The following is an 8,598-nucleotide window of genomic DNA, read 5'->3' as shown; positions in this document are numbered from 1 at the left end:
TCAAAGTGTATGCATACTGATGCCGATGGTTTGGGCCAAAAAAGAATATCTATCAAGAAATTCCGGAGTCTTTCAACTTATTCATCGGCCTTATCTAGAGCACCTAGCTCAGAGACCATTGTACAACTAGCGATACATGTCTTTTTGGAAGATTTCCAAGAGATTGATCCTCTACCAAGAGTAAATACATATCCACTCATGGATTTTACTTCATTTGATCTCGGTGATCCAATTTGCATCACTATATCCTTTCAATACTGCTGGATATTTGTTATAATGCACGACATAGTTTTGAGTAGGTTTTAAATACCCCAAAACTCTTTTCATTGCCATCCAATGAGTTTGATTGGGATTAGTCGTGAACCGACTCAGTTTACTAATAGCACATACTATATCTGATCACGTACCCTTCTTGATATACATCATACTTCCCAATACTCTAGCACAATCCAATTGTGAGTCACTTTCGCCTTCACTCATTTGAAATGCAAAGCTCACATTTATTGGAGTCTTGACAATATTGAAATTCAAATATTTGAAGTAGTCAAATACTTTTTCAATTCAATGAGACCGTGACAATGCCAAACATTATGGAGTTCTAAGGATTCTTATACCTAAGATCGCATCAGCAACTCCAAGATCTTTCATATCAAACTTTCTTTCGAGCAAATGTTTAGAAACATTTATGTCATTAGTGTCTCTACTGATGATCAACATGTCATCAATATACAAACAAATAATTACCTTGTGATTTTAATGTAAACACATTTATCAGTTCCATCATTCTTAAGTCTATTTGCCAACATGGTTTGGTCAAATTTCTTATGTCATTGTTTGGGTGCTTGTTTTAGTCCATAAAGTGACTTAACAAGTTCGCACATTTTCTTTTCTTTACCAGGAACCACAAAACCCTCGGGTTGTTCCATGTAAATTTCTACCTTTGATTCTCCATTTAAAAAAGTTATTTTCATATTCATTTGATGAATTTGGAGGTCATAGACCACAACTAAGACAATTAACATCCAAATGAATGTATTTCTAGTTACTGGCAAGTATGTGTCGAAAAGATCAAGACCTTGTTTTTGTCTGAAGCTTTTGACAAAAAGTCTTGCTTTATATTTATCAACAGTTCCATCGACTTTCATTTTCCTTCTGAAGATTCACTTTGAACCCAAAGGTTCATTTTTTTGAAGAAGATCAATTAACTTCCAATATGGTTGCTCAAGATTGCATCAATCTCACTATTGACACTATCTTTCCAAAAGGACGAGTCTACAAAAGACACAAGAAATGTTACAAAATCATATTCCAAGGAAGTAGATGTCCTTCGACATTTACTACGTCTCTGAATCTCTTTATTAAGTACATTCTCTTTTTTTCCTTTCCAAGGTCTTTTAGACTCTTCGCTAGACTACTCAAGTCTAATTTTACAATCCACAATCATAGGTCCTATTTTAATCCTTTCAAAAATAGAAACTTGGAGTTTGGCTAGACACCCCCACACTTTGAAATATTTCAAGTTGGATTTCCTTCCTTTCCATTTCACATATGGAATAGATTGTGTCCTGAACAAACAAAATTGCTTTCTTTTTGAAAAGACAAAACTTTTTGTTGTTCCCTTTTGCAGTAAGGATAGTTCCTCCACACAAGTTTTGTAGTAAACTTGAACTTACAGCCATCATTTTCTTCAAAGTTCAGTTTTTTTTTTTCATTCTGCAATTCCATTAGATTTAGGTGAATAGGATAGTAGTTTGATGGATAAATCCATTTTCAAAACCTATTTCTGCAAAAGAGATTTATATTCTTCATCCCTATCACTTCTTATCTTTTTTCCAACTGATTTTCAACTTCAATATTATATTGTCTAGACACTTCTATTATTTCATCCTTACCATTCAACAAATAGACATAGTCGTTTCTAATGAAATTGTCAATGAAAGTTATCAGATACTTTTTCCCACCAAGAAATGGTGTTGACTTCATATCACAAATGTCAGTGTAAATCAACTCTAAGGGATTATAATTCCTTTCAACAGATTTATAAGAATGCTCAGCGTACTTAGATTCCACACAAACATGACATTTTTATTTATTGCACTCAAAGTTAGACAAAACTTCTAAGTTGATCAGTTTTCCTTACAAAGTTTGTAATTGACATTCCCCAAGTGTTTATGTCACAAACAGTTTGACTCAAGAAAGTAAGAACAAATAAAAATATTGAGTTTCAAAAGCTCTCCGTGAGGTAGCTTTTTATCAAAAATATTTTGTTCCTATTTCTTACAATTTTGTGTGATACCAACATTGTTCAGAGTAATCACCTTGTCAAATGCCCTTTTCGGAAGGACCTTTCCATAACTTTCAATTTGATTGTTATAGAACTACCCATGAACAAATTTTCATTGGGTCCAATAAAGGCAATATAGTCCAAATGCTTCTTTTACAAAACATGACAAAAGACTACTCACCAATATTCATGTCTATACAAATAATAGTTATATTTAATAGACATATCTTTTTATGAAAATCACAACATTTTAACTAACATTTTTTCATAAAAGAACTCAATCATTTTGAACAAGTATAGATATAATTTGGTAGTTTCATACTAGTCGTACCATATACTAGTAAAAGAGAAACTCAACGACCACAATATCAAATATACTCCAATAATTTTGTGGGTCTAACATAATACAAAAGTATCATCGAATTTCATATCTTGTGCTCCAAATTTAAATTAGACACTAAGTCTTATTTTATCTTTGTCATAAGCATAGAACCCCCACATTTTAAATATGATCTCAAAAATATTTTTCAAGTATTTGAAAATAGTTTCTCCACATATTTTTTTTCTCATGCTATCAAAGTGTCATTGGCAACATGAAACCTCTTTTAAAAATATTATTCTACAAAAGACTTATAGTGCTTCAATTCTCTTTGACAATCTTTACACAATGTCAAAGTTCATTCCATAGTGGCACAAAACCACAAACTCTAAGTCACTGGTATTTTTCCTCTATCACAAATAGACATACCACTTGGTATTTAGTATACTAACAACAAAGACATAAAATTTTGTACAATTTGTTTCTATATAACATTGAAGTTTATAGAAAGTCAAAAGTACAACATTGACTTATTATGTGAAGTTTTCATATTCTTCAAACCAATAGCATAGTCTAATTTATCCAGAGTAGAAAACGACACAAAATTTTAGTCTATAAAAATCAGAAACAATCAAATTTTACATGGAGTACAAAACTACAAAAGTTTTTTATTTTTTAAGTCTCCAAACAGAATTAAACATATTCTTTAGATATGCTTTTCTTTTTTCAAATAGCCTTCCAACTATAATATTTTGACATACTATTTTATCAAACAAAAATGTGCATCTCTCATTCTGCAAACTAAAGAATTTTAAAGGCAACACTTTTTGCCAAGGAAACTTCATTCAAAAATCATAAGGTTTGCAGATCTTTTTCCAAAAACATACATGATAAATATCAAAAGTGTTAACTTTTTGAAACTATTTTCCTCCTTAGATAAATAATAAGAGGTTACCTAGTGTAATCTTTAACCGAAATACCACAAACTCTTCTAGTACATTCTCACTTCGACCTTACTAAACAAAGCACTGAATTATGGAGAAGTAATGCATTAATCTTCTACTTCCATGATCTGTTTCTTTCAATCAGTAGAATACAAGAAATACCAACAATATAATAATTTCCTTAAGATTGTTTTTCATCTTGTATTCCTAAGATACTTAGAACAAAACTTTGAAGATCTTGGTAAGAAACAACAAAGTTTAAAGAGAATTTTCAAACTAGAAAATTAAAACCAGTAGAGAAAATAGAATCAGAAACAGATTAGAAACAATATACAAAATATTTTTGCTTAAAGAAGAAAATTGAGCCCATTGAATGCACAATGTCTCCTTAAGGAAATTATTTCCCTCAAGTACCCGAGGTTAATGAAATAAATACTCCCGGGATAGAACGATCTTAGTCACCGGTGTAACGGTACATAAAACCACGGTGTCAGCGAACCACTAATGGCAGTAAAGTACACTTAGAATACTAGATTTAGTAGTAGTAGAAGAAGTCCAGAAAAATTCATTATTAACTAAAATGAGAGAAAATCCCTCAATTTATAGAAAACAAAGGGCAGTGTGAAAAGGTTCTTATTGTGTCTTACTGGAAAGGTCACAAACCTTTGGAAAAGTCACAATATTTCGAAAAGGTCACAAGCTTTCATAAAAGTCACAACTTTTCATAAAAGTTGCAACTCTTTATAAAAGTCACAACTCTTCATAAAAGTCGCAACTCTTCATTTTTCATTCACACCTTTTAAAATCCAACACCTACACAAATGTAGAAGGAAGGGGTTAGTACCATACCACACAGTACCTAGCAAGTAAACTCCTAACCACATGCTAAGGGTGTAGAATACGGGTACTCCTTACACCCCAACCGAACCTCCAAAACTACAACCTGCATAAAAAATTGTCCAACCTAATATCTTACAATTTACATAGCTCATAATTCAACCACATTACTTCAACAATACATATTAGATACACATAAGATCAGGTTCACCAATCACAAGTACCAGAGAAAGGCACTCACAAGTTCACAAATGATAAATATATGCAATGCAATGAAATGTAATGTCATGTATAGTGATGCATCTCTAACCTAACGAAACACACCCGATGTCTCCCAGTTCGGGACTCATAGGGGACATATCTGTCCATGCATCCGCCGCGACATGTGGCACGTCCCTTGATAATATAATCCTTTGTAGCGTGCGACATGTCCCTCGAATATATTCATCGCGGTGCGCGACACGTCCCTCGAAATAGTGCATCTTCTTTAATTTCTTTTCCTTCCTCAATTCACATTACACTTGTCACAATCATGTCTCAGAACCAATACAAATGACATGTTTACAAATAATGAGAGGATGACCGTTTACACAATAATGCATAATTCACAACAACACAATCGTGATACAACATCAATAATACTTTAATAATCCTTTTAAATTATTCTCAACACATCACCCAGCAATAATTAATCACATTTACTTTGATTATACATTTTCCATCATTAGAATTTTTCAATATGGACAAGTCAACCAATCACCAAGTCCCACTACTCCTCAACACATACCACAAGGAAATACACGATTCTATACACTTAAAAAGGGTTGAGAAATCCATTGTCCTCAAATAATCGAATAATAACTTTGGAACTTGAGCTTCCCCCTTGCGTTGAACTTCCAAATCAATGCAATCTATTCATATTAATAATCGCAATAAGGTTTTGAAACTAACAAAACTCATATTACTATATGTCTATCCTAGACTCAAAAACTCACTCAAATCTATAATCAAGCTCCTAATCTTGATGTCAATTAACATGTCAACTCTCATATTCTTCCACATTTCAAGCCTAGGGTTACGTTCCAATTTCTCCAAATACCCCAATATACAAATTCTATTATTACTAAATAGATCCAGATAACCTAAATAAATGTAAACCTCTTTCAAAATTATGAAGAGAAAATGAGATTTCCAAACCTTCTTCTTTGTTCATTACATAGAAAGTAACTTTAGTTGACACAAGCCTTCTTCTTTGTTCTACTATTTTCTTCTCGACAAACATTGAACTCCTTGTTTTCTCTGTTACTCTTCCTCTCCCTCAATTATACATCCTTATATATCCATGTTTATTCCTAATAAATAATTGGTTTGTACTTGTGAATTTAATAGTTATAGCATGTTGTTTTTTCGAAATTGGCTTGTGCCTACGGATTGGACCATTGAGTTTCAGGTTAACTGGGGGTGAATATTTTTTCAAAAGAATTACTCGATATTAATATTTGTAATCACAATCTGATATATTTGTCAGTCTTACTATAGCTTTTACACACATGTTAGTGATTGTCTTGGTGTACTCATGCATCATTTTTATTAAGGATTTTGTCTTTGTTTTCAATTAATTAGTGAAGAAATAAATCATAGTATTATGAAAAAAATTGTTCTATCCTTTTTATGATGCAACATCGAAATCTCAGGGTTATTGAGCAAGCATTCTTCTTGACTTGGTTCACCGTGCTAGCTATTATCATCTTCCACAAAATATGCAAGGTATGATTGTTAATTACTTGGGTATTTTCTTTCTTTGTTTTGGTCAAAGATAAAATCATGAGTATTGCTTACAACTACTGACATTTTTTATTTTATTTTGGTGTTTAGTATGATTTTTATTTGAATTGAGGAATAGTAAGACTACAAGAAACATCAAATGTAGGCTGATTTTTGGCGTTTTAATAAATCTAAGGTACTAACTCACTCTTGAGCGGTAATTCTATATATCTTCTTTTGTACGATTTATTATTAATCCAAACAAAAGAGGTAAAAATGTTGATCCTTGTGACTTTAGATGATTTGTGCATTTTTAGTTTTCAAATATAATTAGTTTTCAAAGACCAACTGTCATTCTTCGAAAATAATAAAGGGCAAGATATTGTTTAATAGATCGTTTATATATCCCAATATGATTTCATGTATTGTGAGGAATCTTATGTGTTCCTAAGAAAAGGAATTTATCCATTTTTGGTTGTCTTAAAAGGGTGTGGAAACACATAAGAACTCTTGATTGGAAAACAAATGCAACTCACTTTTCAATCCAGTTTCTAATAGGGGTAGTTGACCATTGAATCCGAGTTTGATCATTAATTTCATAAATGTAATAATGTGAAATGAGAAATTCCTTTACTCTTATCAAGTAAATATACTCTTCTTCAAGTCTCCTGGAAATTCTATCGATTTGATCAGTTTAATTTTCCATCCTTAATTTTTTATACTTTTAGATTTTAAGCTTTGCAAGTACTAAATTGGGTACTTGATCAAATGACAAGACTTAATTTTATCTCCTTAGATATTTATACATATATATCTACTTGTGTTTGTTGATAAAATATAGCTACTGTATTTTGTTAATGAATCATTTGTTTTGTGCAGGCTGCAAAATTGTTACAGTATCATCCAAGGAAGTTTAGGAATGTGAAAGAAATTTGCAGGTTCCCACTAGAAGTTGGAGGTCAGATGAAATTCACAAAGGAAACTTGAATGGCCTGTTGAAGTGTGCCTCCTCTTTAATACATGCAGCAATCACTCTCCGCGTTATGCATATTGAAGAAGTCGAAGAGCTACAAGACGGCAAATATATTAACGTTCACTATATCAAGGTGTGCCAAATAAACAAACAATTTGGATTGCTTTATCATTTCTCTTCTTCTTATGTGAGGGCAAAGTACAGAGCACATCAAATAATTGTTCTAGAATGGCAAGTTATAAAACTGCTCTTTGTGGTATATCAAAACTACAACAGCTAGGATTGCAAGATGCAACAATACACTGAAGAGATTCTATTGCAATCAACAGTGGTCATTCCGTTAATTTACGAGTACAAAATGCAGAAAGGAAAGTGTAATCCATGGTGGAGATTGATTTATTTACTCTCAAATGTGTAATTTCTATATTTTCTACACTACATAAATAAATTGCACAAGCAAAGAAGATATACCAACTTTTTGGAAACAGAACTGAGAATTGATTGAGCCATGGAAATTTTATAAGGACATGGCAGAATCTACGTGCAAGGTAGCTTTGATATGTACATTTAAAAATATGCAACTTTTGAAGATACTCATATGAGACAGATTCATGTTTATGAGCATAAATTGTGTAGTTTTAGTTTTGATGTTTTGAAGGTTACATTTTTCTTCTCTTTTTTAGTTCTTTATTGCTATCATGTTACTGAATGACTCTACTCAAATCGTCCATTGCTTGAAAATACAATGTTGGGACCCTGTTGACACGGTCCTTACCCATCTAGTTATTATATATATAATGCTATTGTTAGTCAAGGGGGCTTAAACTAACAACAATAAAAGTGTAATTGAACAAATAGAAAAGGAAAAAATAAACACTACAAAAAATTCATCCTATAAGATGTTCCAACAAAATCCTAGGGAAGACTTCAACTGTAGCAAAGGCTACTGAAAATAACTAAATGCACAAGAATAAAAGGTAAAAGCTAGGTTTCATTAAGCATAATTCCAGAGGAACGTGTTGTAAATAGAACGGGACTCTACAAGAAAAGATATGTGGCAGCTACTCCTTGGACTTGGAGGGATGGAAGATAAAATAATTACAGGACTTAATTGACAATATATAAACTACATACGTAGCTAGCTTAACATTAAACTAACATCTTTAATTCTTCTAGAACCTTCCCAAACAAAGGTAATTACCAATTTACCCTCAAGCATCTCCATTCACAATAATTACATCCTCCATTGAAGAACCTTGATGACATTTCAAGGATGGGAGTAATCGAATTCGGCTAACTGAGATTGAAGAAACTTGTACTCTTCCCATGTAGCTTCTTCTGGAGAGAGGTTAGCCCATTGCACCAATAGTTCTGTCACTACCTTGTTCCTTTTCTTGACCAAATTTCAATCCAAAATTGGAACAGGTTTCACTAGAATCTGACCCTCCTTGTTATAAATTGGAGGTTCTATTGTGGC

Source organism: Solanum verrucosum, unplaced genomic scaffold (genome assembly GCF_900185275.1).
Source record: "Solanum verrucosum unplaced genomic scaffold, falcon-dt-bn FXZP01000110.1, whole genome shotgun sequence".
NCBI lineage: Eukaryota > Viridiplantae > Streptophyta > Magnoliopsida > Solanales > Solanaceae > Solanum > Solanum verrucosum.
This window is presented reverse-complemented; position numbering follows the sequence as displayed.